General features: G+C 37.9%; 2 protein-coding genes across 3 annotated transcripts in view; both read left to right on the plus strand.

Moving 5' to 3' along the window:
- KIAA1549L (KIAA1549 like) overlaps nt 1–25,535 on the plus strand; it is a 299,878-nt gene that overhangs the window by 153,991 nt on the left and 120,352 nt on the right. The window lies entirely within an intron of this gene.
- SPON1 (spondin 1) overlaps nt 1–25,535 on the plus strand; it is a 361,499-nt gene that overhangs the window by 4,382 nt on the left and 331,582 nt on the right. The window contains exon 1 of one of the 2 annotated variants that reach the window (XM_052695646.1): nt 19,716–19,733. The exons of the other annotated variant lie outside the window; for it this stretch is intronic. The gene's annotated coding sequence lies outside the window, so the exon portion shown is untranslated. Of the gene's footprint in view, nt 1–19,715; nt 19,734–25,535 lie in introns of those variants that run through there. 2 annotated transcript variants of the gene reach the window in all.

Below are 25,535 nucleotides of genomic sequence, written 5' to 3' on the forward strand. Positions count from 1 at the left end.
ACAAAATTTGAATGAGACTTGCTTGGTTCCCATCACCTAGGTCACCAATGAAGATATCTGAGATTATCAGCACAGTACTGATTCCATTGGATATCCCACCAGTGTTCAGACTCCTATTGGACTTTGTGGCCCTGGTCCCAAGTCATTGAGCCCACAGTTTGGCCAGTTCCCAGTCCATGTCACCATCTATTTATCTGATACAGGCTGGAGCAGTTTGACATTGATCTTTTTAATCAGTTGCAACTGTCCTGTAGAGGGCGAGACATAGCAAAGAACCACTTGGATATTGCCAGTTCTTCACTTTGGGCTGAAGAAGCTTAGCGTTTACATTAATTCCTTTTTATTTTCATTTTGCGGTATTGAGGTCACAGTCACACAGCTTGGATATTTTTTTTTATCATCTTGGAGAAGAGCAGCAAATTTTAATTCTGAGCTTACTGTCAGATGTAGTCAGATTTCCTTCCTGGCCTGATTATCTCGTTAATATTATCTTCACAGAAATAAAGTAATGAGAATTTTTGTCTTCAGATCAGTAACTTTCAGATGGCTTTCTTTTGTTTAAAGAGGTTAAAATAGTAGTTTTGGATTTTATGCCAATTTTTGTAACATCTGGTTAAGACTGCAGGAAGCCGAACTATTGTTTGAGCAATCTTAAGCCTTGAGAAGAGATGCAACATTACATGTAAGCAAAATGAGATTAAAACTGGGGGACCCAAGACCTTCATATAAATTTGCTCCACAGAATGGCTTCTTGCTCCAGTAAGTGAAAAATGCAGAGAAGGAAATTAGCACTGCTTTGTAAATAAAAGGCTCAGGATCCCAGAGAGCATTTTGGCATGGCACAATTGGTACTGCTTCTATGCAGTATTTCAGTGCATTGCTTAATGATGAACTCATGCAGTAGAGATGAATTAATAAAATTATTTACGTCCTATTAACAAAACAGGACAAGGCTTGACAAAAGAAGATATCAAAGCTTGTAGCACATTTTTCCACATGTGTGTTCTTCAGTCAGTTATGCTCAAAAGCTGACATAATTGAAGTTTGCATATAAAAGCAGCTGCACTTTTAATTTTTCAGGTTATTTCTGATGCTTTTTTTTTTTTTTTTTTTTTGCCACGATGATCACCATAAAGCATGGTTTTGTTTTTAGTGGAAGTAGTCATCATTGTGACAAGCAGTTCTGCTTCGTGTACATCACCTGTTGTATATGCAGCTTGGACTCAAAACTGTTTTTTGAGGTTGATTGTCTTGATGCTAAATACAATACAGTAATTTTAATGGATTTCAGGTTGAGATGCTGTGCTATTTTGAGTTTAACCCTATTGACAGTCGTGGAAAATGTTACCAAATGTTAACTAATGCTAAGACTGAATTATTTTCTTTAGCAAGTGTTTGTGCATTCAGTAAATCAAAATCTTGTGGAAAAATAGCAGATCATATGAGCTGCATCAGAATGAATGGCTGGAAGGAGGAAATAAGTGGCAAATAAATCATATGCTGACAATCATAGTCTTCATTTCATGCAAGCAGAAAGTCATAGTGTTTTCATTTCATTCCTCAAGTTTAGCTGTAGGTTCTTAGATTTTCTGAGTGTATTACACATAAAGCACTCTGATGAATGCCAGAATTTTTGATACAATACTGAAGGACTATCAAGGGCAAGGCTTTCCCACTATTGATATTGTGATGCAAAGAATTCCCAATTACTCTCTTTCAACGCTAATTTCTTCTAAATTCTATCATCAAAGAATTATGTTCAGATTTGTATATTTGCCTCCACATGAGGTCTGCAAAAGACAGTGATTCAAATTTTATTTCAGTTTTTAATATCCAAGGCTAGCATTGTGATACCTTGTAGGGTATGTTTATGTAGTGCTGTTCCAAAGTGTTTATTACTGCAGAAATGCTGAAAGTCGTTACCCAGTGTGTTGTTCTTGTGATTGTGCTGCACTGGTGCTGCAGTGCTCTAGCTTCTTTAGGCTGTCAGATGATACAGAATTTTTTTGGCTTTCTAATTGGGGATTCCCATGTCCTTTTAATGCTATCGTTATTCCTGTTGGAGTATTAAGTTGGCTATTGCATTAACATTTCCTTATGCTTTCTGCTGAGCAAAGCATTTTTGCCTTGTTGGCAGTGCTGTGCTTTACTGGAAACACACCAAAGAAAAATGCAGTTTACAGATGTTGCTTTCAGGCTGTCGTGGTTCTGTGTGGAAGGAAGACATTAAATAAGTTCTGGATCGTTTGCCTCTCCTCATTAGGTAGGCAGGTACAGTGGGACGCTTTGAAACATGAGGTTAGGGATATAAAATGGATATATAGGCAATGACTCTTTACTAGTACCTAAAATTTTGCAAGGTATGTCTAGCAATCTCTGCTAGTGATGGAGAAGACCCAAACATAGGGAGCATACTGGACAGTATTTCTTAACTTTCAGAGTCTCATCAATGCTGGGTAGTTTAACATTCAATAATTCACCTTATAATTTAAAATCTTTCCACATTTCACTGTGCATTGCAAACTTGAGGGAGTGTCTCAGCGAGCTCCTTGTTTTGAATCATCAGTGAGCCTTCGTAGCTTTTAATGGGCCACGTGAAGGGCAGCAGTGGTTGAATCCTAAACTTGGCAGTGGGTGCAGCTGTGCTTTTAGGGATCTTGGTCTACCCCAATGAGTTGCTGGGATGAGTCTGCTAAGGCCTTGAGCAGGACTGAAAATAAAAAGATGCTTATTTTCAGATGCAGTTGTGAAAGCCGTCTAATAGGAGATCTCTCAATGAGACTAGGAAAAACTTCATGAATGTACTGTAGTGAAATGGGCCTCATTGCTGCCCATGAAAAGTGAGTGCAGAAGCCTTAGAGAAACCTCTACGCCACTCAGTAGCTGGACAGAGCATACAGCAATACTACGAGGAAAGAGTTTAAGTTTCTTATGCTGTCTGTGTTGTAGCTACCTGGGATTTTGGCACAGGCTCCAGGAGGTCCTGCTGTTACACACTGTGACAAGTCATGCATGTGCTATTTGGTGGAAGTGATCGGTGGTTGTGTTTCTTGAACAGGGCTGAGGTTTAGGATGCGCACGTGGGTGTGATTTATTGACACAGGTAGCTAGGCAGAAGTTGATCTACCTGTGCAGTCCCCTGGCTCTGCTGGTCTGTGTTAGCATGGCTGTGTCCTAAGGAGCTCTGGCTTTGTTGTGGGCGAAGCTCTTTACCCTTGGAATTGGAGGATCAGTGTTAAATCAGCTTTTTGTACTCTAAAACCTAACTGAAAATCATCCCCGAACATGCTCTGTTGTGCGCTGATTTCTCACGTTTTACTCTTCCGTGGGAACGTGTCCGTTATCTGCTGAGGATTTTTCTAAAGCTGAGTCTGATCTGAGGAAATCTTCAAGTTCTCTGCTTTCTTGCATGAACAAAGACCCTTTTAGACCAACAGATAGCTTTTAGGTGAGTGTCTTAAAACTTCAACTGTTGTCATTCTTGCATATAGATAATAGAAAGTTTGCAAGTGTGGGGCAAGAAGCAGCAACAGTGGAAAAAATATCCTGCCCTTTTAACTTTGTCCATGCAGCCTTTTTGCCTTGCTATGAATTTCTGATGCCTCTCTGAGTAAAAGAGGCAGAATATTTTCTGCTCTAATCTTAGTGAGTGAATCCTGATTTTGATTAGGCACTGCTTTTCAGTAATGCTTCTGTTGTCTCTAAGTTTTACTCTTTGTTGTGAACTGCAAATGCTGCTCTTAAGGATACTAAAAACAGACACATCAATGTTGCTTGAACAGGTTTGGCTCACCAAAATCTTGGGTGACTCTCCTTAAATTCCAGATATTTTCTCCATAGGCTTTTGTGAATCACTGCATGAAAATTAATATGTTCAGTCTTAAAACACTTTTGAGAAATGAGCTACCCACTGCATTAACACTGCTTAACTTTATATTCTCATTTCTATCCTCAGTGTGATTGGTTGACTAATACATACTAAGGTTACAAAATGTGAAACATTATTCATTTTTAATAACAAGAGTATTACTTCTCAATGGCAAAAAGGACATAAAAGAATCACCTTTTATCCCTAGTATTTAGAAGTTAAGGCTTTTAAAGTAAGATGTATGCTTATCAAAGGTGAAAACTGACTTTTTTTTTGCGTGAGACATGTAAAATATTCAGTGCCAGAAATGCTATCCAGTGGAAACATCAAAGGGAGCAGGGCTCATTAGGAGAACTCTCCTGACTTTGACGCATGCCTCCAATGTGCTGAGAAACTTTCTGAGCAACGTGAGGGGATTTATCTTTGTGGCTCCCAGAAATGTCAGTAAAAGCTGCACAGTTAAATCACTGCAAACTGTTTTGAATGTCCCCAGTGTGTTTAGGGAGGTTTAATCGAGGTGGAAATACAGCTGCAGCAAACATTTGGATAATGCTTTCTCCCAGTTTGTGACACCACTGTCTGACAAGCTGCATTTTTTTCCCTGGTATCAAATATCACTGATACCAGATATACCAAAGTCAGCTAGTAAGTGCCTTGGTGCTAAGAGAAGAAGGCATGCTGATGCACTTAGAGCGTAGAGAGGTCTATTTAAAGAATTGCAGTCCATTATTGCTACTGCTGTGTCTTGAGAAGCTCTCCTAAGGAAGTTCTGAAAGTGATGCTTAGTGTGGATGAAGTACTAGACTGCTTTTCTAAGGTGCTTGTCTGGTCTTTATTATAGTAACTTCTGAGCACATCACTCTTTATCATAATGTACTTGACAAGCCGTGTGGAGTGGTCATGTCTCCCCTTTAAAGACAAAAATATACACAATAAAAGGACTGGGGCTATATATTTAAATAGGACACCATTTCTTATTCACAAGGGCTTAATGACTAACTCGCCAAAAGACAATTTAAGACCAATCAAACTACTACTATAGGCGGCTTACTCTGAATGAGGAAACTGAACTCCCTGTTCACGTTCTTTGCTGTGGATTTCTGTAGCTCCTTGAACCATTGCAGCTAAACTGGAGAAGGGAACTGAAGCAAAGACGCAAGTTTGGCCTGAGCTTGCAGAGCTGTATCCTGGGAGGAGGAGAAACAAGATAGGAGTGTCATTAGCCACTGATGCATAGGATAGGGAAGTTTTCAGAGTTACTGCTTAACTAGCAGTGAAGTTTCTTGTGAATGTAGATTTTCTTTCTTTTTTTTTTTTTTTTTTTAGATTTCCCTTTTAGCTTTTATTTTCTGAAAGGATTAAACTGCTTTGAACTGAAGCACAAATGTTTGTTTTAGACCAGATGTTTCATTTGCTACGTCAAATTTTTATCTTTCAGCCCCTGCCAATGTGTTGTCTTAAGTTAACCTGTTAGGAGAACTGAAGCACATAGGAACTGAACTATGAAAAATCGATTATTGATACAGCTATGTTGCAGGTCAGTGAAGAAGTCAATAGTACAGAAAATTCAATTAACTAAATAACATTTGAAAATGGGAACCATGGGAATTTCTAAAGGGGTAATAGATTTTGAAGTTCAAACAGGTAAACTTTTATAGTGTGACACTGATCTCAGCCACAAATGTGAGTTGAATATCCATGAGGAAAAAAAAATGGAAGAATTTGATGCCCTGGAATGGTATTCAGAGCAGAGAACAGGTGCACTGGAAGACTTGCCTACCTGGCACAAGGTGATGTTGGGAATGAAACATGTCCAAAGTCTTACTGCTCTGCATCTATACCTCTTGGTAGCCTTGGTTTAGGTAACAGTTTAATGGGGTGCAGATTATGCAGTAATTTCAGGGTCAGGCTGGGAGCTTCTCAGACTGTCTTCGTGCTGAGATAAAGTAATGGATCTTGTAGGTCTCATGCTCTAATTTCAGGACTGTGAAACAATTACATGCATTTATAGTGTCTCTGAAAGGGCTCAGAATTAGTGGCTGATGTGATTTTAAATGTGGGTCTGAAAAATCTTAAATATGCTAGAAGGACCAGTATGTGAGCTTGAAAAAAAATACATTCTTGGGTATTATTTCAGACACTTCTCTAGGAGACAGTCTTTGAATAATGAGTCTCCGGGTTAGACTTAACACAGAGGCAGCAGAAGGAGACATTTTGGCATTTAAGCTGTCAGTGTCAAAAAGTGACTGTGAACTAGAGGAATGCTAATAGCATTAAAGAATGCCCCTGCCTGCTTTTGTTCGTAGGCCTTTTTGACCTGTAATAACATCACTCACCAATCAGCTTTTCCACAAATGCAAGAATTAATAATTGTCTTTGCTATCATATCCTTCTAAGAAAAGTCTGCTGCTCAGCAGCAAATTTAATTTGGATTTGATTATTAATTTGAAACTTGTGCCTGTATGACATGAAGATTCACTTTGATTAATAAAAAGAATAAGCTAAAGCTGCTTCTTTAGGATTTTGTAGATGAGGTAAAACTAGGACGAGTTACTGTTAACATCAGTTGGGTCTGCTACCTTTCAGAAGGGCCTGGGCAGGCTGGCAAAATGACACAACAGGAACTTTATGATGTTCAACAGAGGAAAGCACAAGGTGGAGTCTTCCTCCTTCGCAATATTTAAACCTGCCTGGATATGGTTGTGGGCAGCCTACTCTAGCTGACTGTGCTTCAGCGGGGAGGTTGGACCAGATGACTTCATGATGTCTCTTGCAATCTCAACTATCCTGGGGTTCTGGGAAAGAAAATTTATGTAGACTCTGTGCTGAAGGTGCCACACAGTGTTATGATTGGAAAATCAGTGTGAGGTTTGCTCAGAGTGAGGTAACTCATTAACTTTATGAGTGAGAAAGTAGAATCCAGTTGTGACTACAGGAAACCAAAGGTTTTAGTGGGAATAAATGTGATATATACATATATAAATACCAAAACTCTTTTGCATTACTGCTACTTCAAATCTTATTACAGTGCTGTGCCTGTAAGTTATTTTTCCTTAAAGTAAATAGTTTTCTGTTTCTCTTTGTGAATCCCATTAAGGAGAGATAGGCCAGAATAATAGTTGGCAGAAAGTAATAGTTGAGAACTGTTCATTACAAGAAGCTTTTGTCTGTAGGTGGGACTCTCTTTTGGACACGGAGTCAATGTACCCTTGTGTTGCAATTTGTACATTTGGAATATTCCATGAAACCAAAATTCTTTCTACTTGTGTTCAACAAAAATTTCTTTGCAATTTTTCTTGTTCAGCTAGGAGTCTACTCTTAGATTTTTTGGTCAAAAGCCCTCCCCAGCCGGTACCCTTTAAATCTATGTAACTACATTGTTAACTTGAGCTCTGCTTGAGTAAAAGCTAAGTATATGCAAGAACATCATTATTCTGAAAAATCGTTGCTTACCTGCTGAATTCAGGCTTCCTGTGTGTTTTTCTAATTAAAACAGAAAATAAGCAACTCAACAGTTTCCATGGAGTTAACTTTTTTCTGTTTCTGGGAAGATGATGGGATTCTCTTTCTTAAAGCCAAAGAGAATGTAACCATCTTTCAATATTACAAGGCTGCTGTTGGGTCTCTATTTCTCAAACTGTAACTACAGGAGGAGGTGAAAATTCTCTAGACTGCAGTACTTGGGGTGATCGTTGCTAACATGCTCTGTGAAATCTGTGGGTTTCTGGACACAGGGAGGGCTTTGGAGAGATGCAGTACCAGCCACCGCTCATCAGCTCCAAAATGCTTTCTCTAGCTGCTCACTTCCAAGATGCCTCAAAGCCACCAGGCTGACAGCAAAAAGTTTCCTAGGAGGCTGGAGATGTGAGTCCACACAATACTGTGTCTTCTCAGCAGGTGAATAGTGGGAGCAGAGGTCTTCCTGTTGTTATTGTATTTGGTGTCTTCAAATACTCTTCCAGGCTGAGCAGCTGCCACACACAGAAAATGTGCATAAAAGCTTCATCTCTGGCATTGTAACAGCTCCTGCCTGTATCACACCCTGTTAGGTTGTAAGGGAGCTATTAAATCATACCTTAAGTGTAAAATGTGCAGCACTGCCTATCTCTGGAAAGATGTTGAAATCTGGCCAGCTGTTAGTTCGGCCTGGAGCTTTCTGAATCCATTCAGAAGCAGGTAAACCCTGTGTTCCTTTGGTGTAAGAATTTATTCTTGTACGTATGCAATAGCCTGCTAGATCAGGATAAAATTAATCTACCTGAAGTCTTGAATATGCCTTTGGTTATCATTTTATTCTCACTGGAATATAACGTGATATTAGGAGGTGAAAATCAAAAGCAAAACATTCTTGTTTTTTATCAGTGATTTTTTGTTTTTCTATCTGCATGCTAATTCTCTTATGTACTGTCAAATAGGAGGGCGTTTTGCAAGGTTAATTCAAGTACTTATTAAAAGAAAATTATTAATCCAAATTATCACTTCTATTCTTGTAATCACACCAGTTGTTGAATGCGGCCAGCTGTCAAGATACAAAACTTCCTTTTCTCCTGTTCGTTGGGGAGATTCAGTTTAGTTATTTGGTATCACAGTGTAACCAGGACTTGCAATCAGTCGGTACATCAAACAGAAGATCCTTCTGTCCGTAAGTGAAAGAAATCCTGATCCATAAGTGATATCATGCAAGATATCATACAGACTGCTATGTCATTTTCTGTCAGTTGCTCATGCACAGTGTAAAACAGCTAGTCATTTCTGACATCTGTCTGTACCTCATCAAGGTTAAAGCACGTCATGGTTTGAACAGAGGCAGTGCTGCAGAATCTGCTGAACTGAGAAATGGCAAATGTGAGCAGCTGTAGAACACTGGTACTGGAGATGCATACAAGGAGGAAAAATTCTTTGTTGTACCAAGTCTTCCTTCCCTTTACATGCTTAGTGTGTTTAAAAAAAAGTCCAACAACCACACTGTCTTCCTTGTGCAGGATTGTGTCCCTTGGGGTTATGTCCTGCATGTCTTTATTGCACACAGTGTCACTGAAGGAACTCTGTAAAGATGCAAAGCGTTGCAGAAGGTGTAAGTACACAATGGGAAAGAAAGCAAACAAAATAAAAGCTGTTTTGTACAAATTAATAGTGTTCATGTAGGTTTGAGAAATCTCTGTAGGGCTGCTGCAGTTAGTCTGCTGTCCTCGCAAAGGTGGTGGTTTTTGCAGCTTTCTGTGATGAACATTGTGTCTGTTTTTTAAAGTGCTAATAATATTACTGCTGTGATATTATGGATGTTCTTAATAATCTCTTCAGATGGAATTTTAACTCAGTCTGCTTCAGCTAGTAAAATGGGAGATCAAAAAGAATTCTGAAGACCAAGATCTGTCTTTGCAAAATATCCCTGCCCCACATGCTATATGTAGATGCCATAGTAAAGACTGATGGAGTGATAGATGGTTAAAGTGTTAAGCATCCTTAGCTAAAACAATAACTTTTGTTGTGAAAAATGTTCTTCCTCTAAAACTGTCTTACATTGTGCATTCTGCAAAGAAATATGATACAAATTGGGAAAAAAGCTATTAAGTCAATCCAGGCCATCATTCCACTGGGACACTATTGTTTGCCGTGTTGAAGTTTTTAGCTCTAATTGGAGCTAGTTTTCAATTTCCCATACAATGGGGTTTCATCTGCAATCCTTGGGAGACTATTTCACAGCACAATAACTCTGCTGAAATGCTTTGCTGCTATCTTGCCTACATCTTCCCTCCTAATTTCTTCCCATTGTTTGCTGTTAGAGCCCTAGGTATCATACTAAACAATTCTCCTTTTTCCAAAGTGGATAGCCTGTCAAATATTTCTGGATAACTGTGTCCACACTTAGGTCAGTTGTTGCTTGGTTAGTCTCTAATCTTCACATTTCTATATAGATTAATGCCCAGTCCCCTTAAGCTTTCTGCAGTATTTTTGTTTTTTCTTATTTGTGAATAGCACATTTTTGACAGCAGCTGAGGAATAGCATCATCTGGAGTGCTCTGCAGAACTTTGCCAATCAGTACTTTCACATCGCTGCCCGAACTTTCCATGGCAGCCTTACTCTTCTTCTGCCATATTGCCATTGAAGTTGAACTAAGTGTACACTCTTCCAATTTTCTTAAGCTTACTGTTTTTCCAAGTTCTCTTGCAGTTCTGGATATTTTTTTGTTCTTATTGGAAACTCTGCAAACACAGCTATTTGTTGGATTTTGTCCTTGTTTTTTTCTGATATCTTGATGTGACTCAGAAAAATACATTGATGGTTGTCACTTCATTTTATTCAGCATGGCTAAAATGTTTAGATTCTAGCGTCAGTTGAGATGGTTAATCAAATAGCCTTCTGACTGTGAGGTGTCACTAGACAGTTTTTATTACTGAGTTCTACTCATTTTATCTGTCTTGAAAATATCAATGTGGCTGCTACTTTGTCTTTCCTAATAACTCCTCTCCAGAAAACTGACTTTTGGAAGAATAGGAATACAATTGAGTCTGTGAATGGATTTCATACAAGTTTCACATGGTTTCTGACTTAATATAAAATGGCTTTTTAGGATTAATTTTTTTTTTTTTTTTTTTTTTTTTTTTTTTTTTTTTTTTTTTTTTTTTTGAGGGATGGGGGATGATTCTCACAGCATGTTTTCCCTTGCTGGAGGCATTTGACATTGTAAAAATCTCAGCTTTCGTTTTATGAAGAGTTACCCTTTCACGCTAATTCATTACAGGGCAAAGGCAAAAATATGACTCAGCAGTTTCTAAAAGCAAAGTGAGGATGCAGGTAATAGGAAATGAAGCCCTTTTTCCATCTAGATTTACTGATAATTAAGTAATTTATTATTTAGGCTGATCTATAATTTTTAAATTCTTCCATCTCATAATATTTTTTTCTTGATAGCACTGTGCAAGTGTTCATGGTGGTCCTCTTCTGCTCTGACTTAGAAAAAAGTAGTTGATTTAGACTTTTTTGGTGTGTTCTTCTTTATTCACATGAGTATGATGCAATTCTGACACTGTTCAAACAGGAGGCATGATTTTTCCTTCACTCAGCTTCCAGTCATGTTGATCTCATGGTTCCAAAGACTTATTTCCCAGAATTCACTCATCTTTACTCGAGATCGGGATGCTCTTACATCATCATTTTCTGTAATGTCAATTCTCAACAACTTGGCACTTCTTGTGCAGGTGGAGAGAGGAAGCATTTACAATGGTCACTGCAATGTTATGACATCAATAACATATAAAGAATTGTGTCTCAGTGTATCTTGTGGCTGATTCCTTCATCTACCCTTTCCAATAAAAGGTCTCATACATTTTCCTTTGTTAAGTCAGTTCCTTTCCTCTTCTTTACCTTGGGGATGAATCCTCTCTTGGAATGACATTTTTCTCTGGCATTGAGATAAACAGCTTTGAGTTCTTACTCTCACGTTAGAAGATCCAGAGTGGTGAAATGAAAGAAAATGTCTTGCACGTGTCATGTAAGAGTACAGGTTTGTTTAAATAGTATTCTATCTTTTGCACACACACACATACACACACAACAGAATTAGGTGACTGGAAAGAATGCAACATCGATTTGTGTGCTGTCTAATGAGGTGACTTATTTTTTGTACTGTAGGAAAACTGTGTAGTAATTGCAGAGAAAAGGCTTTGTGGACATCTGCAGCAGCTTGTGTTACATATTGCAGTTTTCTCAACTACCGCATGCATTTTGTGCAGCTTCAGTTCCTTAATGACAATATGGTAGAGATAATTCTAGGGCTGTGGTTACCAGAGCACTAAATACTCAGGATAAAATATTAGGGTCTCAACTTCCACTCCTGAAGCTCTGGGCTGTCAACTAGAAGCAGGAAAACAAACTTTTATTGTACGTGTCACGATCCATTTCAAAAGACAAAGGAAACCACACATCAAAATCTCTCTTAAATCGTGGCATATGAATTGAGATGTTGGCAGAATCGCTCAAACAGCTTTGAAAGTAACTTCAGAAGATTCAAGAAGGTTCATTATATCATCCGTAAGCTTTAGCAAGGACTGCAGAAATTAGTTTTATTCATCTTGCATTTGATCATAGCTGCTCAAAACCACCAACAGCTGCAGCTTTGAGATGAAAAGAATGTAAGCTCACGCTGCTGTGCAGGTGGAGAACAGGTAACTGGGCTCTTAATGCAGACACCTCCAATACTGACTGGATTGAATTCAAAACTGCGGAGGGATTTTGGTATCAAAACCTCTCTGTGGTACTTTGTGGTTTTGGATTAATTATCCAAATTGGTGGTGTAAAGTTCTGCAAGTGTCAAGGTAGAGATGGCTTTTTTTCTTGGAAAACTGTCAAAATCAGCGGTGTGCTGTGGATTAGGATTACTTTTTAATAGTAGAAGCCACACAGAAATGGTGTTGCAGAATTTTATTATGTGAAAACATAGCTGTTTGCTGTAGAAATGTGGCTGAAAAGGATACTTCCTGTGGCTCTGGTAATATTTGGTGATTGAGTAGACATTACTGGCAATGTATTGCGCAGCCATAAGATGCAGCAGTCAAATTCTTAGGCTCCTTCAACCTAGATAGGTTTGGGTAGGTTTATTCTTAAATAGTTGATTTCTCTATCTATGGATAGTAGCATAAACTACAAATAGGTCAGTGGTTTCTGCAGATGACTTTTTTAGATCCAGGTGCTCAGCCATCAGATGTGCTTGGCTTTCCACAACAATCATTTGTTGTTTCTTTGGGGCTGAGAAGAGTAACAGTTGGAAAGAGTAATCGTTAATATTTTAATCAATAAATCAGCTTTCAGGGAGGTTTTTGAAAAAGATGGAAGGAGTAATGAAAATTAAAAGAAATAATAAAAAATGATGATTAAGAAGCAGTAAATTCATAGTAAGATTTGTTAGTAGAAAAAGTTGATAAGGTAAGAAGTGAACAAAACCATAAATCTAAATCATATAAAATAAGCACTTTGTGAACAATGAATTGTTTAAGAATCAATGTTTGAAAACAGTGAGTTGAGATCAAATTTGAAATGACTAATTCTAGGAGACTGTTAATGATACATTTGCTAAATCAAGGGTTATGTCATGAGGTTATCTTGATTTGGGTTTCCATTACTCTCAGGGTATAGCAACTGACTGTAAAGAAAAATACACATAGGCAAGAATACTTGATTACAAAAGGTTAGAGTACTTTGTAGTAGTATTATAGATTACAGCACATATTTTATATGATAAACTTTAAAGGCTGTGTTTTATGACACCATAGCTGAGTGTGATGTTATAGGATTTGAGAACCTGACCATAGGCAGTCAGGATACACATGCCTCACAAAGACTAATTTTTTGTTAACGTTGCAGCAAAACTACTCATAAACACTTGTTTATTCATTGTCACAGAGTTAATTGTGCATTACTAAAAGTACTTCTGTGACTCGTCATTTGATAAACGATGAGAGAAACTGAGAAGACTGTAATTTATATTGGCACCTACAGAAGAACATGTGGGAGTAGAGACAAAACAGATCTAATTAAAACGTAGATAATTCCATGATTGTTACAGTGGTGAGTACTTGTATGGATGTATACAACAAGAAAACAAAGCCACGTAACAAAGAAATTAAGCTGTAAATACAAGGAGGGCTATGTATGAGATCCGATTGAGAGATCCGATTGAGTATTCATATAGCAACTAAAGCAACTGCAGGCATGGAGCACTAATCCTGTTGCAGATTATTAGCAGCAAGGTTGTAAAATGACTGTTAATTTGCTCGTAGTTAAGAGTTAAATCTCCTAGACAAACAAAGGCTTCCAAAACTTTCACAAAAATTCAGGCTGCCTGATTACGAAATAAAGATGGAGGCCCATCACAGCTTCTAAACAGGCTCAGAAACCTCGAGACTCAGGAGCAGAGACGAGCAGTTGAGAAATGTCATCACTGCAGAAATCAGCAGCGGGAGCTTACTGCTGCAGGAGCCAGCTCCTTTGCTGAGTTCAACTGTACCAAAAATAGCATGGAGAAATTCAGTTCTCTCTCTCTGAAGGTGGCTGGGAATGACACAGACTTTATTTTTGCAATAACAAAATCAGAGTGTATAAATTACAATTATTATTGTGAGGAGTGTACTTTGTGATGTTACCATTGGTGGCTGCATGTGTTTTGAATCAAGAAGTTTAACAACCACCAGTAAATCTGATGTGGCGTATTGCTCTGTTTATTGAGATTTGAGAACACTTTCTATGAAGTTGGAAGTATTTTAAATCGAATAATGTATGGTTTTTTTAACACAGGAATGCATAGGCCACGTGTGTATGGTTACTGTCTGCTAAGTTATACTGTCTGAGGATGTGGGACAGATTTACAGTCATTTAAGTAGCAATCATGTGCTTGACTTCAACTAAAATTAAACAAACACTCCTGAGTTTGATGGAATCACTCATTTAAAAACCCTTAGTTATCTCTCCAGATATGACTCATTAGAGTGACTGGTGTTTACTTAAAGAGCAAATATGGAAAAGTTAGGCAAAGTGCTAAGTAACGTATAATCTTAAGCTGACTGTCATAGATTGTCTGTTAGAGCAATACTAAATCTGGAGGAAATAATGATGTCTCCAGAGACCATTGTGATTGGTGTCCTAGGTCTGACTGCCACCAGTAACAGGGAGCTAAAGAGAAGTGTAAGACAGACAGTGAGGATAGAGTGTTGTGTTTCGTTTTCAATAATTAGCATATAATTATCAGTTCAGTGGGCTCATCTGAATCATTATACTTAATAGCTGCTGAGGGAACTAGCTCTTATTCCATAAGTGTATGTAATCCCTATTTGAGATGACTTCTGTAATACTGCGGTCATAGTAGTTCTGTTTCCCACTGATTTCCATATGCATACATTCTGGTAGCAGTACAGGATGCACAGCAGTGTCTGACACCGGTGTCACCAAGAATTTGCGTGTTTGTAGTTATTTTTTCTTTGGTTTTCTGATGGATTTTTTTGAGCATAAATGTGTCAAACCAGTCGACGGGCACAAAATACGGGGGAATGAGTACGTGCATGGTGTTTTGGTAGTCACATGGAGGGTGGGTGTTTCTATAGAGAGACATCTATAGAAATAGACACAATTCTATCACCTTTCCTTCAACCTCCTACCCTCCCACCACCTTTGTTTAAGGCATTCTTCTTGCCTCTGTGAATTTAGTCTAATTATCTGTAAAAGATTAAACCAGTGGTTCAATACGTATGTTCTGATGTGCTGCAGACTCCCATTTTTTACCAAAATGGAATCTGTGTGATAACAAAGTTTGAAATAAAAGACAAACATTGAGAGAAACCATTTTTTCCATCAGAAAAGAACCTCTGTGACAACTGAAAGATATGATTTCAAAACTGGCTGAGTTTTGCAGTAACGTCTTGCTAAAAATGAGGAAAGTTAGAACAGTTCCAAGGTTGTTGTTGTGTTTTGTTTTTGTTTTTTTTTTTACATTTGCAGAATGTATCACCAGACAATGAGGTGTCATTTGAAAAGTGAGGAAGAAACCAATAATATCATCATTTTTGATACCAGCAATGTTGCCTGTTAATGAGGAGAGCCAGTTTTGTACCTGCTCTCTGCAAAATTAGGGACTCAATGTAGCATTTAAGCTCCCAGTTTGAGCTGAGGCTTTTGGAGCTCTTGTCAGGCTATGAATCGGTTTTATTTGAGCTACATATTGTGGCATTAAATTAGTACAAAATATGCACATTGTGCTATTTTAATTAGGTCCATTAGTAGTTGTGCTACTTTAGTTCCTGGATGAAAGATTTTCTGACACCAGATATCAAATTATCTTGGCTTTACTAGTGAATTTGTGGGGGAAAAAAAAAAAAAAAAAGCCAAGATGGTTAGAAAATATTGTGTTCAATCAAAAACTGTCCCTTTTTCAGGTGGTTCCCCTTTAATTGGAATGCAAGGTCCTAATTAGTACTACCAATGCAGTGCATACAGCAATCTCGTGTTTAAAATTAGAAGTTTCAGACATGTTCAACAAATTGTTTTGTTGAACTTCTTGTTGTGCTCTGTGTTAATTTCATGATTGTATAAATGAAGAATATCCAAACCCATCTTTTTCTTAAAAAGCTAAATTAACTGATTACAATATTAAACATTCTTCCTGTGCAGATAATGAATATCTATTGATTACATTTTTTATGCTACGGAGAAACAAACTTGGGTGTTTTGCAAATTCTTTGAACTAGAACTAACATTAAGGGTCAGGACTTGCTTGCAATGCCATCTGAAGGAGTAGCACCTCAATACTTCGTCAACTTTTTAAAGTTACTGTTAGTCACTCCTCCTGCAGTACTGATAAATAAACTGATAAACTGATTATCCTTGATTCAGATGAGATAAAATAGCAAGCACTGGTCAGCTATTGTCATAGTTTTGGAATAACAGAACATTATTATTTAAATTGCAAGAGTGACTCCTCTGGAAATCTTTTGTGTTAGCCTAGGATTTTGTTTCAGTTTCTCCAAATAATCCCTAGAACTTCGCACGCACAGTTCAATGTCAGAGTGAACTTACACCAGATAATGGGAGACATCCAAATATAAATTTCTTTTTAAATCTCAATTTTGGGGTAATTCTACTGTGTTTTAAAGCTACCTGTCTAATTCAGTGTTCAGATTAAATGTTTTGACTGACCTGTTGGAATGGAACTGTTGTGTTGTCTTTAGGTGTAAAGTCATATTAATTTTTGTTATGAGTTTCTACTCAACAATGGTTCAAAGGCATACTTTCATCTTATCCAGATGAGAAATAAAGCTGCTGAGATGCTTTTTAAGTGGAAATGAATGAAATGCCTTGAGAAAGTTTATTTGAGAAAGGTAGGAGTAAAATGTTTGAGTTGCTACAAGTGCTGCAGAGACACAAAGCGAGAAATTCAATATTTCAAGAACTAACACCATAAGGAAAACAAAACAGATATGAAAGTTATCTTTCAATCAGCAATTTAATGTTTTGAGCTCTATCACCTTATGCAGAGGCCCAGGGAAACTGCTCTTGTTAAAGCAGAAAGATGTTTGTATAGTACTTATTGGACAGAACACAATATATCTGACAGCTCTTCAGGAAGAATATTAAAATGCTATATGATGTTCAGATAGTTAAACACTCATGAATTAGATACTGACACTTTTCATTACAGTGCCAAGAATGTCTTTAACTGAGGCTTGTGATAAATACAACTATAGTACTATTACATTGCTGGTTAAAATGGGAGATAAATGAACTGGGGACAGAGTTCCAAAGTAAAAAGAAGCTTAGACTTAGAAAATAATCAGTGTCATCACTTACCACATGAATTTTATGTGGTTTAGGACAAGTCAGAAACAACATCATTTATCATGTCCACTCAAGAAAAAACCTGAAATATTACTACATTTTCTTCAGGTTTTTTTTTTTTTTTTTTTTTAATGCCATTTAAAAAACAGAAAATAGAAGAAGAGAAAACAAACTGTAACAGCAAAAGGAACTCTATAATGGGAAGATGTTATGAGATAAAAGAAACATTTGCCCATCTCAAGGATGTAGGCTCCCAGGGAAACCCTTCCCCAGTGGCAGGCAGCCCTTAAATGGGGTCTGAGAGGTGCAGCCACGCTCCATCTCTTCTGGTCACACAGCTGAATTGCTTTCACCTGTGCTCCCAGGCCTGACCAGTCCTTTCCCCAGGTGCTCGATCAGGGGTTCTGGCCCTGACTCAACAGGTACCATAGGAAAACCAATGGTAGTTCTTTCCTTTATGCAATTGGACAGCATCAGTCATAAAAGCACAAAGAACGAGTGTAGTTCACGGCAAGCCTTGATATGGTAAGAAATGGCTGAGAATGCTCTACTCTGTGCATGAGGAATAGAGAAATGTGATCAGGTAACATTGCAGAGGCTGTTTTAGGCTGCTGCATTTAATAGCTAGACCTGCTAATGAGAGAAAATGAGAAACTGTGAAAAGGATAGGACAAAGAGATTCTGCAGTTATGGCTAGACTGCTGTTCTGTCTGACAGTTCAGGTGGCTCCTGGGTATATGTTTTATGTATGTGTTTGGCATAAATAGCACAGTAGCTTTATTGGGACACAGCATGGCTGTGCCAGGAGGAGGAGCTTGACTTGCAGAAGCCTTGAAGTGTATCAAGTGCAGGATCAGTGCAGAAACTGTTGTTTTGTATGTAGATGCTATTTGGTGGTATTGGACGCAGCACAAATATTTCAGATTGAGATGATGATGTCTTTTTTTTTGTTTTGTTTTGTTAGCATGCTCTTTATTTTAGAGGGGAAAAATGTGTGAAATTCAGGTTTGCATCTTGTCCGTTTTGTCTGGAGGTCCACTCGCATCAGAGTGATGGGACTTCATGACAAGGCATCTGTTGCCAGTCCCAATCAGTACAGTATTTCAGTTCTGAAAAATAACAGTGGAACATAAGGTCTTTTTAAAGACTTGAATAACTGTGAAAATCTTGTCCACCTTGACAATACAAATTCTGGACCAGGATCTCTTTATATTTCCTCTCACCTCACATCTGATGTCTATCGTGTGATAGCTATGTCTGATATCTGTGTCTGAACAACTTGCCTCAAGCTCCCTTTGAAGATAAGGAAAAGAAAAAAACACTTATAGCGTGCAGTTAATTTTTAAAGTACCAATTTACTTCCCCTGCCTGTGCAGGGAACTTAGCATGACAAGGTGGCTTGTAGGATTTTTTTTTATTAGTTATTTTTCTTTTTAATGATATCCACAGTAGGTCAAATTAATCTGAAAGTGCAAGGGAAGAGAGACATCTGACCCTATTTGTTTAAAAACAAAAAAAAATCAGAGGAAATTTTAACCCTTAGTAGTGCCAACACATATTAGTTAAATTGTTTGATGCTCTTAATATCTTATTTATCAGTCATTCAGCAGTGGTAAGTTCTGTCAGAGATTTTTCTCACTGCTGAATAAGGTACTTAAATATTTCCTGTTGCTATTTCATCGCTACACTTTAGTATGAATTAGTCAAAAGAAGAGATATTTGGGGCTGATGGTATCTTTTGTTAATATCATGATATAAGTGGTATATTTAAGTTATGCATTAGAAATACCATGGGTTTTGTAATCACAGAATCACAGAGTTGTAGGGGTTGGAAGGGACCTCCAGAGATCATCGAGTCCAACCCCCTGCCAAAGCAGGTTCCCTACAGCAGGTCGCACAGGAAGGCATCCAGGCAGGTCTGGAACATCTCCAGAGAAGGAGACTCCACCACCTCCCTGGCAGCCTGTTCCAGTGCTCCGTCACCTCACTGTAAAGAAGTTCTTGTGCACATTGGTGCAGAACTTCCTATGCTGCAGTTTCCAGCCGTTTCCCCTTGTCCTGTCCCCACTCACCACTGAAAACAGTCTGGCCTCGCCATTCTGCCCCCCACACCTCACATATTGATAGACCTGGATCAGGTCCCCTCTCAGTCTCCTTTTCTCAAGGCTGAACAGACCCAGTTCACTCAGCCTTTCTTCATAGGAGAGATGCTCCAGGCCCTTCACCATCTTTGTGGCCCTAATTGGACTGTTAAATAACAACAACAACAAAAAGAGTATTTTGATAGGTTCTTATCCACTATATTCCCTCTTTTATGAAACTTAAGCGTTGGTCCATTGTAGCTGCAATGCTGTCTTGGTGACAGCAATCAATGGTGATTGAGCACCTGGTGGGAAGGCAGGGCTGGCCCAGGGGAGCTCAGCTGCATGCAGTGCATCTGAGTGACTGAAAGGGATGCAGCCAGGATCCAGTCCTTCCCAGTCCTCATTTAAAGGTTGGCAGTGGAGGCCAGATTGTCTTGCTAGAGATTCCTCTCTTCTGCAGGTAAGCTGGTTGTTTCTTTTATTTCTGTTGTGATTGTTGTATTTGAGCAAATCCTTGCTTGTAGCCTGGGACTGTTCTGCTCTGCTGTCATTGTTGTGCCTTCCATTGCATTACAGTCCATAAAGATAAATGTTTTGAAATATACTAAGTGTCATAAAGCTGTCTCTTCTGTACCCACGTGATGAAGACAAACTGTTTGATATGTAGCTTTCCTCTACTCTGCCAGTGTGCATTTAACTCTAAGGAGCTTAGGTTGGTAATTGTTTATGGTAAAGAGGAGATATATTGGAAGTAGTTAAGGAGAGTTTTATGTTGAGCTAACCTTTTCTTTTCAAAAATAAGCGTAGTACACGGTTTCCTGTTACAGCATTGAAGAGTTAGCAGTGTAGAGGGGCTATTCTGTTTATGGGGGTTACAGTCCAAACCTGATGCAAGTTGAATTTACATTTGTAAAGAATACAAGTAATGAGTTGTTGAACTGGAGAACATGAAGAATCAAATTCATCTGTAATGAGCTAGTATCTCAGTGCAGAGCCCTTGAAAGATGTAAACAGCTTCAACGACAGAAGTAAGCAACTTAAAATGTAAGAACTCTTCATGATGTGTGAGCTACAGATGCAACTTGTAGAGATGCTGGAGCATAAAGGATGAAGTTGGAATTCAGGTGTTGAGAGCATTTCCAGACACTTAGGGTTTCACAATTGATATGTGTTAGAGGTGCAAGACGCTTCTAAGCAAATGCATGAGTAGTGTGTTTTTTTTTCTTCAGGCTGTTATAGCAAAGTTGGAACTTTAAATCTTTCCCTGGGGATAATTTAGTGTTTTTGTCATTTGACATTTTCAGAATATTTTCCCAGGATTGCATGTATTGATTAGATCTACTAATTCTTATTTGTACATATAAATGAGAAATTGATTTCCATATATAATTTTCTGAACTGTCCATATGGATTCAGAAACATATTTATATAAATGTAGAATATTCTTTGAAAAGAAAGTGGCTTTTAAGTCTGTTGATGCCATACATTTGCCAAAGGGTCTTGGGTTGTAACTGGATGTTTCCAACCTTGATTCATTGTGTTTAGGATTGTTGTAGCTAGGCTAGTTCTCTTCAGCATTATTTAATCTATTTGTTCATGTTGCTTGGTCTGTGGGAACTGCTGAATTATGGCCTGAACCTCTGATTGACCACCTGAGGTGAGCAATGAGTCAGCCATGGGAACACAGGTGAAGGCAATTCAGTTGTGCTACCAGAAGGAGTGGAGCTTGGCTGCACCTCTCCTAGATGCCATTTAAGTGCTGACTGCCAGTGAGGAAGGATCTCTTCCTGGAGATCGCTCCTTGTGGAGAATATTGTGAGCCTACAACATCAGTAACCATTTTCCACTTACTATCTTTCCACTGAAGTAATTCTACTTAGCCTCAAACTCTGTATGCAAATTGATTTTACACCTCTGTACACTTACTGATTGTGCACTTGGTTATCAAAATTGCGGAGTTGTAATTGTTATTTTTTTTATCACAATCATAGCAACCAGAAGGCAGGCGGTGATCTTTACATTGTTGTGAAAACAATTTAGCAGGTTTAAAAGTATAACTCCTCTCAAGTACAAGAGTTTGATTCCTACTATTTTAAAAATTATTTGTTAATAAAAAAAAACCTAAAAAATGTTGCAAGTGTGCAATGTTCCTTGAATTGTGGTTCATGGTATTTCTATAAAAACAGTGGAGGCAAGTTTTTGTCTCTGTGGATAAAGGAAAAGCGTTGGTGTTCTTGGTGTTCTATATCATTTCATTCTTCTTGTGCCTCTGTTAAATGTACCATTCTGCAGAGACTTGAATTAGTTGCACATTCAAATTTGTTTTTTAGAGATCATGACATTCTTAAACATTATTATGTTTACACTATTGTTGAACAATCTTGTATTTCTTTAAGTCTCAACCATTGCTGATAATTTTGTTTCCCCAAGGAGATTAAATCTTCTAAATGTCTGTGTGGAATGGGAAAGTGATAAATTGCTTCTTGTCTCTCAGCATGAATAGCTATATTCCATATTTAAATTGCACGTTCTGTAATAACGTTGTGGAAGATCCATTATATTATTTCCATTATATCCATTCCTGAAGCAACGCTATCTATCAGTTGTAATTAGTACTGTGGCCTTAGACTGCATCTGTGAGTTGGATGGGGCAGTGCTGGTGATGTGCACTGTAACTTACTAGCAATCAGTTGTATACATCTGCTTTGTGGTTTACTTATGGTTTTGTATGTAAATCTGTTTTGTGAAGCTCCTTAGTACAGAATAGGGAAATATCTCTTTATAAATGCCTGTGCTGAGCTAGAGTTGGAGAGTGTGCAAGAGGAAAACAAACTTCTGTGTTTCTTCCTTTTCTCTACACAATATTATGGTAAAGTGAATCTTCAGCCTTGATGTGTGACCTTTTATGAAGTGCATACATTTCTCCTAACTAGAATCAAACTTCTGTACTGAGGAGAAGGAATATCAGAGTGCAATTAATATAATAAAATAAAGACTGGATGTTGTGTTGAGGGACATGGTTTAGTGGGAGCTATTGGGAGTAGGTGAACGGTTGGACTGGATGATCTTTTAGGTCTTTTCCAAGCTTGGTGATTTTATGATTCTATGATTCTAATAGCAGTCTTCCATCTGAAACAGTGATATTTTTTTTTTGTATGTGCTAAATTTCGTGTTCTAGAACAGGAAGTCATATAATGTAGCCGAGCTCAACAAATAGCGCAGAAGGCATAATGTTTATTATTAGCATCACATCACCGTATGACAGTGACAGGTGGTGATCCAGAAATGCTATCACAGTCATCAGAAGCAATGTGGGAAAATTAAGGGCTTCAAAAAGTGCAATTTTGTGGCAGTATAAACTAATTCAAGTCTGTTACCATTAGATAACTGTAAGATAGATTTCGAAGTTAAAATATACGGTGTTGGAAATTGTGGGGTGTTTTTTTAGGATTATTGGCTTTGTAGCCATGCTGCATCCTGTATTTATATTGATCTGCAGGAGTGCTGCTGGTGGAAGCAGAACTAGCAGTCATGTATTCTAGAACTTCCTAAAATAACTGTCATATTTTTTTCCAGGAAGGGGAAGTTTATGTAAGGGTCTCAATTAGAAAATGTAGGATTTTGTTTTGAACAGACTTGTTTCAGAGTTGCCCACTGATTTTTGCTATTTTGTCAAGCTTTGGTTAACTATTTTAATTCATTTTACTTGCAATATCAAAAATACTTATTGACTTTTTGGACTACAAAAATAAGCATTCATATTCCTTTAAAATACGTGTTGAGAGTGCGGGAAGAAGAAATGTGGTGAAAAATTCTCAACTCTATACATCACTCTATACATCATATACATATACAGGTGCAGTCAGAAATTACCAGTTATCACCTCAGAAGGCAAGAACTCTAAGGTTTTATTTCAGTCGTCTTATGCTGGGAATATGCTTTTATTTCAGAATGTCTCAAATACAAGGATGTTAATGTGAAATTTTGTGCATTTCCCTTCACACTTTTTTTTGATTTGAGGTACTTCTAAGCCAACAAACATAACGTAAATCAGAGGTAGTATCAAGGCAAAGCTTTTATCCACCAGTGATCAGTGTGAATATGTTGAGACAAGAAGCGAGGACAGTGCTGTGCCACCCCCTCATCTGTTTTGGTCACTGCTGTGCACCATTCTGTAACATTTTCTGCTCAATTCTATCACTTCAGAGGCTGTATTCAATCCTGCTCTGGAAAAAGAAGAGAGTTTCAAGTACTCTGTAAAGGTCATGTAATTTGTGATTTTGAGTAGCTGGATAGCTCTTGGTTATTCATGAAGATACTGATGCATCCTGAAAATGAATGTTCTTGTATCAAATCCTGTTTTAGATGTCCAGGGATCAGAATCTATCTGTGAGATAAATTGTGTATCATGGAAGTACCTGAGAGAAAACGTCACCTGGTAACTAATTGTTCTGTCCAGTTGGCCAATAGTTACAAATGTGAAATGTTTTTGCGGCTTGTGATGTTAATTCATGAATGATTAATGAAGCCCTACAAGCTGAAATGTGTTTAAATTTTAGGCTTGGTGAATACTTGAAGGCTGTTCAATAGACTAATTTATTGGTGTTTGAGTTGCTCCTTGTTTTTTTTAATGCAATTGCATCTTACTGTGTGGAAACTATTCAGTGTGTTGGATATAATTTATATACAGTATATGGGTTTGGCTTCATTTTTGAAATGGATAGCAAATCTATATTCTCCTAGGTATAAAAATACAACCTGCCTGTTGTGAATTAATGTTATGTAAATTAATGCATGACTGAAATAAGAGAAAAAAGATAATGCAGACTGGATTGCTCTGCATGCCTACATTTACTTGTATAAATCTTGTGTAGGAAGGTTAGACTGTAATAATAATAATAATACTCAACTTTTTTTTCCTATTAGTTCCCTTTTTCATGAAAAAGATTGATTGACAATGACGTCTGAATAGCCTGAGCTGCATTTGACATACAGTTTTGTGGAACATCTATGTTTTTGGTGTGAATGTTGCTGCTTAGAGGAAGTACAGTGGCAATCATTTAAAGAAGGCATTGTAAGTGATTGTTACTCTGAAGAGACTTCAGAGACATCAGATTTATTTTTTTTTCCTGTTCTTGTCTTTATTTCCTTTTTGTGTTCTTAAGCATGCATCTTTATTGCCCTTTGTGATCTGTGGAGGTGATGTGCTGGCTGGATTTAAGGGTCCTTAACTGTACTAAGAACTCCCATTCAGTGACGCTGTTCAGAAGCACAAAGCATACCAAGGAGCATGACTCCCTCTTAATGTGTATCTCCCCAGTGGTGTACAAATCTATCCTCCATCTCTAATGTGTTGTAGTACCTGAACTTTGTCGCTGTCTCACCAGCGACTGTCCAATCTGATAATGCTGCTGGCAGTTGATGAGCAAACTTGGTTCAAACCAGTCATAAACACACTTTTCAAAATCGTCCTTGTCTGATGTGCAGCCAATTCAACAGCTCTGAGTTGTGTAGGCTTACATAAAGAGCACTACACAAAGAATGAGAGCTATTGGTAGGAGAAGAAAGCTTGTGAGGGTGGTAATATTATTAGTTTTGAGGTCAGACAGAAGTATGTTTTGGATGAGATCTTGATAACTCATTCTGTCCATGACAATATTTGTTGTAACAGGAATGTTTTAGCTTGTAATATGTAACGCTGACAGTATCAGCCAAAAACAGGCGATTTCCCAGTCACTTCAGGAGATTTTTTTTTGCCTTAGGATTATCACGTTATCTTCAAGAAGGAGGAATGCTTTGTTCTTTCACTGCATACGCAGTGAACTCTTAGCATAATGTTTACAGAATTGAGCAGGTAGGTGTGGATGTTCCCCAGCTTATCAGGGCTCATCTCTGTTAACCTCCAGGAAAATCTCTCCTTGTGCTTTTGATCTTCTCCAGTCACATAGGTGTGTTTTGCCATTGCAATGCAATCAATTGATGATATTTACAATTGTGCCTAGCAGTGCTTCAACTTTGTGCTATAGCAGTGTGCCGTAACATATTTCTTTGCCATAGACTTAATTCTAATATTTATCTTGCTCAGGTAATCTATGAGCCCATCTTTGGTGCAGTTAAAGGCAGTTGCATACTGGTATGACAAAATCAGGACTACTCGCATCCCTTTCAGCATTTAATGGGAAAATTATGTGCTAGGAATTGAGTCGTTTTATGACGTTAGTTTCTCAAAGGTTAATACTGTATTCCCTTCAAGATCATTGTG

Source organism: Tympanuchus pallidicinctus, unplaced genomic scaffold (genome assembly GCF_026119805.1).
Source record: "Tympanuchus pallidicinctus isolate F22 unplaced genomic scaffold, pur_lepc_1.0 scaffold3, whole genome shotgun sequence".
NCBI lineage: Eukaryota > Metazoa > Chordata > Aves > Galliformes > Phasianidae > Tympanuchus > Tympanuchus pallidicinctus.